Source organism: Oncorhynchus keta, chromosome 37 (genome assembly GCF_023373465.1).
Source record: "Oncorhynchus keta strain PuntledgeMale-10-30-2019 chromosome 37, Oket_V2, whole genome shotgun sequence".
NCBI classification, from domain to species: domain Eukaryota; kingdom Metazoa; phylum Chordata; class Actinopteri; order Salmoniformes; family Salmonidae; genus Oncorhynchus; species Oncorhynchus keta.
The window spans coordinates 15,862,302-15,875,569 of NC_068457.1; the positions used below are offsets into that span (position 1 = coordinate 15,862,302).

Below are 13,268 nucleotides of genomic sequence, written 5' to 3' on the forward strand. Positions count from 1 at the left end.
ACAGCGGTTTAGATGGTACAATGATTCTCTATACTATACTTGCTTGTTTTGTCACATAAACTGAAATTAGGCGAACTATTATCATTTTTGCAGCCAGGAAATGGCAGAGCGATTTCTGCAAAGTGCATCTTTAATAAACGTAAAATATTACATTCATGAAAATGACTAACTACCGAACATTCTTGACATTTAAGTCGTTTAAGTCGTCATTTAAGTCGTCTGATTCTTTTCTGATTGCATTTCTTTTGTTTCTAGGAATACGGATGGTAAATATGACACGAGTACTGACAGATCACATGAAGGACACTGCCTCTCTGCCTTGGGACCGGGCTGGTCGCTACCAGGTTAGGACAAAATAATGCACCCTGCACAGAACAATATGACACAGACATGGCAGGTCACTCCATAATCCCTCTCTCATCTCAGGCGGCCGGAGATGGTTTCAGAACGCGCCTCGCCTAGTGCAGCAAGCAATCTCCCCCCGCCGGCAGTGTTCTGCTGCTTTCATCAATACACACACACACACACACACACACACACACACACACCAGAGCCACAGCTGGCTATGAATTACAACACCCTGTGTATGAGGCCTCCGCTATACACCGCACAGTGCCGGACTGCACCTCCACCCCGTCACCTCTCTTTCTCTCTCTGCCTTTCCATCTCCATTTTCTCCTACCTTTCTCTTTCCCTTTCTCTCTCGCACCTTTTCCCTGTCCACCCTCTCTCATTACCCCCTCCCATCTTTGTCCTCATCCCTCTCCCCCCTCCTCTGGCTCGTTCGCTACATCTCACACACACTTCAGTCACCTAGCTCCCTTTGTTGCCTCTGAGGCTCAAGAGCCACTATTTTATATAATCCCCGAAGACTATCTGCAAATACTAACACACACACACACACACACACACACACACACACACACACACACACACACACACACACACACACACACACACACACACACACACACACACACACACACACACACACACACACACACACACACACACACACACAGTCATCTCACTATCAAAGCATGGTGCTATCAAAGGCCAGACCCACATCATCGTAGGAGCCTCCTCTCAGATCGGACTCTGTTTGATTTGATTTAACACACAGCGGATTATGAGGATCATTTATGACCATCCTCTGTCCTTTCTTCAGTCTCAGTAGCATGTCTTATGAATCCACTGTCGGAGGCCGTTTAAGCACTGTATGCCTTACAATTACCGTACCACGGACGTTCCTTTTGTTTTTTTTAAGTGGAACTGGCGTGAACACACACACACACACACACACACACACACACACACACACACACACACACACACACACACACACACACACACACACACACACACACACACACACACACACACACATTCACTAACACACATATTCACAAACACACATCTCCAGTACGCTCGGCGTGTCAGCATAGCATGGTGTTTGCTTGGTAATAGAGCGGGGGAAATCCCCCAGACTCCTCTCTGATTCTCTCTCCCAGACGTCTCGCCAGACACCAGCAGCTAATTAGCAGGATGACGATGTGCTAATTGTGTTCATTTACAAGGTTTAAGCCGAGGGGAGTCTTGCCGGGGCTGGCACGCATGTCACGCACCTTATTGTAATGACTATATGAACCTCGACGGACAGAAAGGGCTTGGAAATACTTCAACCTGGATCAAATTGATCAATAAACAGCAATCAGCTAATATAACGGAACAGGGTGGTGTGTTTCATAACATGACGTTTCATTGACAGTGGTTTCTGAAAAAAAACTGCTGCATGATGGGAATAATTGTTGTCATTGATAATTAATCATATAGCATCTGTATTATTTTCTTGTTTTGTAAAAAAAAAAGTCAAATGTGTTTGGATATACTCAACGTATATTTTGGGCTTAGAGGTTCGACACAGAAGTGAACTAATTGCCAAAATGTAAAAAAGTTGAAGTTTAGGTAAGGATGGGAGTTAAAAACAAAAAGGTATTCATTTGCCAATGCAGCTCATTTGAGAATACTAAAACATAATGCATCCGGATTTAAATACATTTACATTTAAAAAAGCATCAGCAGAAAATATTATTCTCAACTCTGTGATTTTCCGGTTTATAATAATATTTGTCATGGTTAGCTAATGGAGAAGGTTATGTCTTGTACCCAGCAAGACATTACACCCGATAGCTATGTGGGTGGTTATTGCAGTATTTCTCACATCCTTTACACTAATTGTGAGGTTCAAAAACCTCCCAACTTCCCCAATATACGATAGCTGCAATATTTGTCCAAAGTCCTAAAATACTTCGATGGCATTTCAATTTTTGGGGTAAATATAATTTATTGGAAGAATGATCATTTCAATTGTAGATAGCAGAGTATGAAGTAGTTCAGAGGTTATGGTAGTAACAGTTTGGGTGGGATAAAGACCCTTCTGTACTCTCTTAAAAATATAGTATCTCTCTTCAATATTTCAACACAACAGTATATCTTCTTTGTATCTCTCTCACAATACCCTGGTCTACCAAAACAACATCTCTCTCTTCACAGCAGCATGGTCTCTCTCTTTGGAGTGCTAGCTAGTCTCTCCCCTCACAGTGTCATTATTAACTAGAGATGCCTCCCTCCCTCCTCCCTGCCTGTGTTGGAGAATTCACAGTCTGACTCCTAGTACTGTGTACTGGGCCTTGCTCTGGGGACCACGGTTCAGCTACCAGCATGTCAATGGAGAGAAACACACAGGAGGGAAGGAGGGAAAGAGAGGGGGGATGACAGAGGGGAGAGGGACAAAGGGAGAGAGAGAAGCTATAGGGGAAATAGAGGGTGAGAGAGAGGGTATGCAGTGCCAACAGATTCAAGCACACACACACACACACACACACACACAAATAAATACACACCCACACGACCTTCTATGCAGTAAAAAAATAAAACACATCTTCCAAATTCCAGCCCACTTAAAACAACCACCTAACCTCCCTTTTATCACCGTAATATTAACATAGAAAACCTCAATCACCCCTATCTTATTTAAATCCATTTAGAAAACATGGAATCTTTATAATTCCATCATCAATAAAGCCAACACTTCTAAGAGACGTGTCAGGCTCCATCAGTGCCTTCATCTCTCCAATCAGGGGGTTAATGTAAAGCCACAGCATGCGTCTCAATGGTGTCCTATTCCCTACATGGTGCACTACTTTTGACCATAGCCCTATAGGCCCTGGTCCAGAGGTGCAGTAAATAGGGAATAGGGTCCTATTTGAGACGCATCCACAGTGATTACCTCCACTATGCAAATGAGGGCCAAATGATAACTTGCACTATTTAAATCAGGTAACACTGATTACTCTCCCGTTATTCAGATGAGGGCATATGAGTTTGAACTCAACTCTTTGAACCTCATGCACTTCCACAAAGACATGGAACAGGCCCTAAGACTGGCACTTGAATCATACATTGTAGTCTACGTGATGGTTAAAACATGGAATACACAAATCTCTAATCTTAGAAAAACTATTATGCCACTCTAATTGAAAACATTCTTAATATTAACATCCAATGCAAGAATATGGATCACCATGAATGGCCGTGTAGCAAAATTGTCAAGAGCAACTAGACTTTGATCAGGAACTGTGTGTATGTGTGTGTGTGTGTATGCGTGCGTGTGTGTCTGTGTGTGTGGAGTAAACAGTTCTTTAGAAAGCACTAATGAGCTCTTTGAAGTCCGTCTGCTGTGTGAGTCTGCACAGAGAGTGTAGTGTGAGCGACGGCCTATTTCAGCCCTGTCATAATTCAGACCCGTGCGTTTACAGAGACAGACGTGAACAAACACACATCCAAAGAGCTCTTCTCTTCCGACGAGTCATCTCGTACTATGCACGCCAAACAAGTTATGCCGCAATATATTCCGAACATGTTCGGCAGCGTGTTTTGAAATGAAATGTGGCGAAAGACTGAATTTGTGGCAGCAACTGATTGACAAGTGATCTAACTTCATCAAATGAGAATAAGAGACCAATTAAATTTCATGAGGAAATGGTCACAGCAATTACTGAAATAGAGCAGAGGGCATCGTTTAACCTCGAATTCAGCGAGATATTGTGTGTGTGTACGTGCGTGTGTGTGTGTGCGTGCGTCACCTTGTTAATGAGGCTGCCACATTGACACTGTTACTAAGCCAGTGGCGATGGCGTATTGGCACGCTACCTGCCGTGTAAAATAATGTGATTAAGCCCTCTAAAATGCAATTAATTAAGTAATTAGTCGTGAATGAGTGTCAGACACTGCAATCAAAATTGCTTCAGTGTTTTGGTTAATTGATTGAACCGCTGCACTTACAAATACTGATGTCAGGTCCCTAAGCTAAGAAGTTACAGTTTGACTCTTAGTGTATGACCCAACCATAACATTGCATCAATGTTGTCACCTGGATTCCTAAACGCTTGTGTACTTCTAATGAAGGTAACTATTGTGTGGTGGCCCACTAATACTCATAGTGCTGTTCAGAAATGTGGGTACCTGTATACAATAGATTGTCAGGCAGAAAACTCCACTTAGAATCAAGCTGCCTGTTTATAGAGCTTGAAACAGAAGGGAAAGCAAGGACTTGGGAGTCTGGGGTTCAACCTCAAAGACAACAGAACAAATGAAGTTATATTTGAAGTATTTGTTTCTCTTCTGTTGGTATGTAAATGCGGATTTAAAGAAGTACTTTGTGTCTGAGAAGATGGAGCTGAAACACCTCACGTGAATGTTTAAATTCCAATGTCTGAGGATCAGATCATTTCATCCCAAAAATATGATTTGTCACTCCACAGATCCCTTCCAAAACAGAAATATATAGAAAACAAAATTAAAATAAAATAGCTTGAACCCAAAACCTGACCAATTAGTTCCGAACCCCCACAGTCCAAGCAAAGACCAAGCACCCCCCCCAGCCTTTGAAGCCCAACCGCTGTTCGGTGGCCTACCATGACAACAACTAGACTGAGGGAAAACAACAACCACAAAAACAGAGCGAGTTAAAAGTACAGACAGCGAGCAGTGACTTTCCACTTTCAATACAGACACATGACAATATAGACACATGACAATACAGACACATGACAATACAGACACATGACAATACAGACAGAAAAGATAAACTGTCATCAACCAAAATTAGATTTTATATTAAAAAACATTATAACACCAACTGGAATTCGGGAAATTCTGAGTGACACGTCATTTTAGAAAATCCAACAGATATCCTTTAAATATTCCTAGTAATTTGGTGATCCCTCATCCCTACTAATTCTCCCTCATGTATGGATTTGCTCTTGAAACTATAACCCGCCAGTTTTCAGGGATAGTTAATGTGATAGTTCACTCTCCAGTAAAAGTTTGCCAGATGTTTTCAGACCTTAAAAGTGAGCTAATGTTGTGAAGAGTCCATGTCAATACAGACACATGACAATACAGACACATGACAATACAGACACATGACAATACAGACACATGTCAATACAGACACATGACAATACAGACACATGACAATACAGACACATGTCAATACAGACACATGACAATACAGACACATGTCAATACAGACACATGTCAATACAGACACTTTTGATTACTCCATTGAGCACAAACAAATCTACCTAGGCAAATATAGTGACACTTTCCCCCGAACTGTATAATAAATTGACACGGGATAAATTGCCTTTTACTAGACCTACTATCAGAGCTCTGGGTTAAACGTAGAGCGCAGTTAAACAAATGCTCCGGATCAAGGAAATTGTGCATGGCTTCACATGTCAGTCAGGGAGGAAATTGAGAGATATTCAGAGTGAGCTCTAAGCCGCCGCCGCTGCGACACGGGGACGCTAACGCCCTAGCGCCTCGCCATTCATCTTTAATGCAGTCGGGCCTGTCATTCAGACAGTCCATTTCCTGTGACTGGCGCACCGTGCCTAATCACCCGGTTATACCCACGATGGTATTCTCAAAGACACAGCACACACATACATAAACACACACCGGGCCTGTAGCCCACTGAGACATCATTTTAACCCAGTGTTAACACCGACAATGTCTTTCACCGCTGTTAGCCAACATAATGACTCCTCCCTCATCTCCAACACCTCCCACACACACGAACACACACAAACTGCAATCCTGCAGATTCACCTTAACAAGCATGGACATGTCCTAATACGTCCCCAGAATGTGCTGACACTCAGGACGGTAGAGAAAAACAGGGCTAATTTAAAACAGTAAGCCACTGCTGAGGGACCTCATCTACATATATTCTAAACCTCTTAGAGGTGATGGGATCCTCCTGGTGGCGTAGTCCAGGACTTTGTTCCAAATGGCACCCTATTCCCTATACAGTGCACTACTTTTCACCAGTGCTATATGGGCCCTGTTCAAACGTAGTGCACTTTACAGGTAATAAGCTACAATTTGGGAGGGGCCCAAGATCTCCTTTCTTTAGGGGTTCTGCAGGGGTTAACACAGGGCTAGGTGGTATTGATACACCCCAGCCTGGATCTATACTGGCGGTGCCACCGCGACTTTGTTTACCTGCTTGTTAAGTAATTAAAATAGATTTCAGACTGAAGGCCCTAATCCTTTTAGAAACCACATTGATTGGACGACCGGTAGAGGAGAGTCATTGTGTCATTCAGTTCAACGTTTATTTTTTAACACAGGTGGAGTGTGTGTGCGTGTACGTGTGCGTGTGCGCGTGTGTGTGTGTGCGCGCGCGTGCGTGCCTACATATCTATGTGCACTGTGTGTTCCTCGTGAAATCGAAACTTGGAAAAGTCCTCGACGTGGAGGACGTCATTAAGGGACTGTGGACTCTGAGGGTGGGGGTGCAGTAGAAAGGCAGCGAGAGAGGCCCACCTACAGATAATGGAGGGGAAGGCTCTCACCTCGTCTAAAGCTGTCTGTCTGCGTAAATAAAATGAGATAATTATTGAGTGAACAAGTGGCGAGACACTAAACGTCGCGAGGCGCACTCTTTTTTTTTACCGTTGCGGTCGGTAAATCAACGCAAACAGGGTGCTTTCAGACATTAAGTGCCCGCTAAGCACAGTAGATGCATCATATTTCAAGAGTGCTGCGTTTGTGTGGGTGAGGAGGCAGGGAAATGGAGTGTGATGGTTATCCATTACCTTATACGGTGTTGGACGATGATCATTTTCAAGTGACTCATTTCTAGAAGTACCATCTATTGGGTGCTTAGGGAAAGAAGACTTTTATAGGTAATCCAAAATAACTATTCACGGGGTTGTTACCGCAGCAGCACAAAGAGACACTAGAAGAGAAAGGCTCATTATTCTAATGTACAAGTCAGAGAATAATCAACATGATGACGCGTACAAACGCAACGAAATCACAGAGCAGGCCATCGGATTCACAGTCCGTAGGTTCTAAATGAGACACAATATCAACATATGCATTAGATGTCGACCGATTAATCGGAATGGCCGATTAATTAGGGCCGATTTCAAGTTTTCATAACAATCGGAAATCGGTATTTTTGGGCACCGATTTCCGATTATTATTATTTTATTTTTTAAATATTTTTTCTTATACCTTCTATTTAACTAGGCAAGTCAGTTAAGAACACATTCTTATTTTCAATGACTGCCTAGGAACTGTGGGTTAACTGCCTTGTTCAAGGGCGGAACGACAGATTTTCACCTTTTCAGCTCAGGGGTTCCAATCTTGCAACCGCACAGTTAACTAGTCCAATGCTCTAACATTGCACTCCACGAGTAGCCTGCCTGTTTTGCGAATGCAGTAGAAGTCAAGGTAAATTGCTAGCTTGCATGAAACTTATCTTAGAAAAAACAAATACTAATCCAGTTTAGCAGGCAATATTAACCAGGTGAAATTGTGTCATTTCTCTAGCGTTCATTGCACACAGAGTCAGGGTATATGCAACAGTTTGGGCTGCCTGCTCATTGCGAACTAATTTGCCAGAATTTTACGTAATTATGACATACATTGAAGGTTGTGCAATGTAACAGGAATATTTAGACTGATGGATGCCACCCGTTAGATAAAATACAGAACGGTTCTGTATTTCACTGAAATAATAAAAGTTTTGTTTTCGAAATGATAGTTTCCGGATTCGATCATAATAATGACCAAAGGCTCGTATTTCTGTGTGTTATTATGTTATAATTAAGTCTGATTTGATAGAGCAGTCTGACTTAATCATTCATTCAAACAGCACTTTCGTGCGTTTTGCCAGCAGCTCTTCGCAAGCACAGCGCTGTTTATTTGCCTATCAGCCTAATGGCTGGTGTAACCAATGTGAAATGGCTAGCAAGTTAGCGGGGTACGCACTAATAGCGTTTCAAACGTCGCTCGCTTTTAGATTTGGAGTAGTTACTCCCCTTGCGCTGCAAGCCATTTCACATTGGTTACACCAGCCATTAGGCTGATAGGCTTGAAGTCATAAACAGCGCTGTGCTTGCGAAGAGCTGCTGGCAAAACGCACGAAAGTGCTGTTTGAATGAATGATTACGGGCCTGCGGCTTTTGTGGAGCGATGGGTAACGATGCTTTGAGTGTGGCTGTTGTCGATGTGTTCCTGGTTCGAGCCCAGGTAGAGGCGGGGAGGGGGACGGAAGCTATACTGTTACACTGGCAATATAGTGCCTATAAGAACATCCAATAGTCAAAGGTTAATGAAATACAAATGGTACAGAGATAAATAGTCCTATAAATACTATATTAACTAGAACCTAAAAACCTCTTACCTTGGAATATTGTAGACTCAGGAACCACCAGCTTTCATATGTTCTCATGTTCTGAGCAAGGAACTTAAACGTTAGCTTTTTTACATGGCACATATTACTTTCTTCTCCAACACTTTGATTTTGCATTATTTAAACCAAATTTAACATGTTTCATTATATATTTGAGGCTAAATTGGTTTTATTGATGTTTTATATTAAGTCAAAATAAGTGTTAATTCAGTATTGTTGTAATTGTCATTATTACAAATGTAAAAAATTGGCCGATTAATCAGTATCGTTTTTTTTGGTCCTCAAATAAATCGGTATCGGTATCGGCGTTGAAAAATCATAATCGGTCGACCTCTAATATGCATACAACTCACTGTCAAATCAAATGTATTTGTCCCAAACACAATTTACAGCAGGTATAAAAGATGCAGCGAAATGCTTATGTCCTAGCTCCCTCAACAATGCAGAACATTAACCAGCAATCAATAATAACAATGCCGTACATTAACCAGCGATCAGTAACAACAATGCAGTACATTAACCAGTGATTAGTAATAACAATGCAGAACATTAACCAGCAATCAATAATAACAATGCAGTACATTAACCAGCGATTAGTAACAACAATGCAGTACATTAACCAGCGATCAGTAACAACAATGCAGTACATTAACCAGCGATCAGTAACAACAATGCAGTACATTAACCAGTGATTAGTAATAACAATGCAGAACATTAACCAGCAATCAATAATAACAATGCAGTACATTAACCAGTGATCAGGAATAACAATACAGTACATTAACCAGTGATTAATAATACCAATGCAGTACATTAACCAGTGATCAATAATAACAATGCAGTACATTAACCAGTGATTAGTAATAACAATGCAGAACATTAACCAGCAATCAATAATAACAATGCAGTACATTAACCAGCGATTAGTAACAACAATGCAGTACATTAACCAGCGATCAGTAACAACAATGCAGTACATTAACCAGCCAGCGATCAGTAACAACAATGCAGTACATTAACCAGTGATTAGTAATAACAATGCAGAACATTAACCAGCAATCAATAATAACAATGCAGTACATTAACCAGTGATCAGGAATAACAATACAGTACATTAACCAGTGATTAATAATACCAATGCAGTACATTAACCAGTGATCAATAATAACAATGCAGTACATTAACCAGTGATCAGGAATAACAATGCAGTACATTAACCAGTGATTAATAATAACAATGCAGTACATTAACCAGTGATCAATAATAACAATGCAGTACATTAACCAGTGATCAATAATAACAATGCAGTACATTAACCAGTGATCAATAATAACAATGCAGTACATTAACCAGTGATCAATAATAACAATGCAGTACATTAACCAGTGATTAATTATAACAATGCAGTACATTAACCAGTGATTAATAATAACAATGCAGTACATTAACCAGTGATCAATAATAACAATGCAGTACATTAACCAGTGATCAATAATAACAATGCAGTACATTAACCAGTGATCAGTAATAACAATGAGAAGAGTCCAAAATAGTAGATGTAATAGAGGTATTTGTACATTAATAATGGACTGGATTTACACAATATTTACTAATATTAAGTGGGTAGTGAGATCAATAGTATATAATAGAACAGCAGCGTTGACTGTGTGAGTTCTGTGTGTGTGTGTGTGTGTGTGTGTGTGTGTGTGTGTGTGTGTGTGTGTGTGTGTGTGTGTGTGTGTGTGTGTGTGTGTGTGTGTGTGTGTGTGTGTGTGTGTGTGTGTGTGGTTGGATATGTGGGTAGTCAGTGCAAATAATTTCTATGGTCCATATATAGTCTGCAAATAGTGCTAATGTGCAGGTCTGTGCAGGGAGAGCAAGGTTGAGTTTTTCAGCAGTCTGATGGCCTGGTGGTAGAAGCTGTCTCGGAGCCTGTTGGTCCGTGACCCGATATTCCAATACCGCTTGCCGGATGGTAACAGAGTGAAAAGTCTGTGGCTCGGGTGACTGGAGTCCTTGATGATCTTTTGGGCCTTCCTCAAGCACTGCCTGGTTTAGATGTCCTGAAAGGCAGGAAGGTCGCCCAAAGTGATGTATTAGGCCCTCTATAGGGCCTTCTGGTTTCGGGCGAAGCAGTTGCCGTACCAGGCTGTCGAATGTGAAGCTGTAGATCTTCATCAGGATCCGAGAACCCATGCCAAATTTCTTCAGGCACCTACGGTGGTAGTGTAATCGGACCATGTCAGGTTCTCTGTGATGTGGATGCTGAGGAACTTGGAGCTTTTGACCCTCTCCACTGCAACCCTGTCAATGACAATAGGGAGGGCTCCTCCCCCTGTTTCATGTAGTCCACAATCAGCTCCTTGGTTTGGCTGACACTGAGGGAGAGGCTGTTTCCCTGGCACCACAGGGAGCAGAGGAGGGGGCTGAGCATGCACCCGTATGGGGCCCCCGTGTTGAGGGTCAGCGTGGCAGAGGTGTTGTTGCCTACCCTCACCACCTGGGGTCTGCCTGTCAGGAAGTCCAGGATCCAATTGCAGATGGTCCTCATACCCAGGGCCTTGAGCTTAGTGTCAAGCTTGAAGGGCACTATGGTGTTGAATGCTGAGCTGTAAGCAATGAACAGCATTCTCACATAGGTGTTCCTCTTGTCCAGGTGGGAGAGGGTAGTGTGTAGCGCAATGGTGATTGCGTCATCTGTGGATCTGTTGGGGAGGTATGCAAATTGGAGTGGGTCCAGGGTGTCAGGTAAGGTGGAGCTGATGTGGTCCTTGACCCGCCTGTTGAAGCACTTCATGATGACAGAAGTGAGTGCTACAGGATGTTAGCAGTTGATGTTATTCTTCAACAACACACACCCCAAAGCAAATCAGGGGGGGGAATAGATTTATTCAAAGAGAACATTTCATAGTTGTTATGCTTGAAAGTGGATGTTCGGTGTTCATTCTTCCCTGTTCTCATTGTTCCTCCATTGAGACAGGATGTAGTTTATACCGACGCCTAGCCTGTGGTTGACTAACTAGAATTCACTGCAGTAAAATTGGGCCAATGGCCAAATACAAAGTATCCTGTTTCAGGCTTCAATGTATAGATAGTTTGGACCAATGAGAACTTGCCACACGCAGCTATGAGTCCCAAACTGGAACCCATACACAGATTCTAAACAGATGGTTGAACTGAAAAACAACTAGCTCCATTGATCTCTAGTTCTCTGAGTTTTGTATTTATTGTTGAATAGTCTTACAAGGGCGATAGTAATTTAGGCGAGTTGCCTTAGTTTGCTTGGGTAAAGGGACAATGATGGACATCTTGAAGCATGTGGGCACCACAGACGGGGACAGGGAGAGCGGCCGGAGATGCCGCCTGGGCCGGCTGCTCTGCGAGTATTCACATGCTTGAAGGTCCTACTCACATCAGTCACAGAGATTGAGAGCTCAGTCCTCTACAGCAGTAGGGGGCCTCGTAGAGGGATCCATGTTGATTACCTCGAAACGAGCCTACAGAAGAGGTTGTTTAGCTTGTCTAGGAGAAAGGCATCTGTGTTCGCCATGCTGATAGTTTTCCCCTTGTAGTCCGTAATGGTTTGTAGTCCTTGCCACATGCGTCTAGCGCCAGATCCGTCTAAATGTAATCCCTGTACTGTCTCTTTTCGTCTTTGGTTTTATTTCTGGAGGTCGTAGCTGCTCTTTTTGTATTCATCCATATTCCCAGAAATCCAAGTTGAATGCGCTGGTTCGCGCTCTCAGTTTTGCACAGATGTTGCTATTGAACTACAGCTTCTGTTTGGGATATGTGTGAATAGTCATTGTTGGGATAACATCCTCTATGTATTTCCTGATGAACCCTGTGACTGAGTCTGTGTACTCGTTGATGCTATTGTCAGAGGCAACCCAGAAAATGTCTCAGTCTTGGAGCATAGATTCTGATTGGTCAGACCAGCGTTTAACAAATCTTACCATGGGTTTTCCTGTTTTCATTTCTGTTTGTTGACTTACAGGATCAGAATGAAGGTGTGGACTGATTTTCCGAAGGGGGGTTGAAGGAGGGCTTTGTGCCCGTCTCGGAATGGAGAATGGTCCAACTTATTTTTCCTGCGAGAGGCAAGAGATGTGTTGGTGGAATTTTGGGAATTTCCTTAGATTTATTATGTTAAAGTCCCCTACAACGAATGTGGACTCGAGATATGTGATTCCTTGAGTGCCAGTCTGGTGTCGACTTGAAAAATATTGTTCATGGAAATCAAATGTCAATTAAAGCCACTTTGGTACATTTCACGGACAAGAAATACCTACAATTACTATTATCTTCATTTGAAAGAGTTTTGTCACATAACTTTGAACCTTCTGACAACAGTGGAACCAGAGTTTCCTCTTGAATGGTTATTGAACACCAGCCACTGATGCATCACGTTGTCTGTTGTCACTGGCTTCCTGTCTGTGTGTGTGTGTGTGTGTGTGCACGGTAACGGACGAGCCAGGCATGGCTGTCAAAG

At 42.4% G+C, this 13,268-nt stretch overlaps 1 protein-coding gene across 1 annotated transcript in view; it reads right to left on the minus strand.

Annotated features, from left to right (window-relative positions):
• LOC118375846 (fidgetin-like) overlaps positions 1-13,268 on the minus strand; it is a 39,105-nt gene that overhangs the window by 7,095 nt on the left and 18,742 nt on the right. The window lies entirely within an intron of this gene.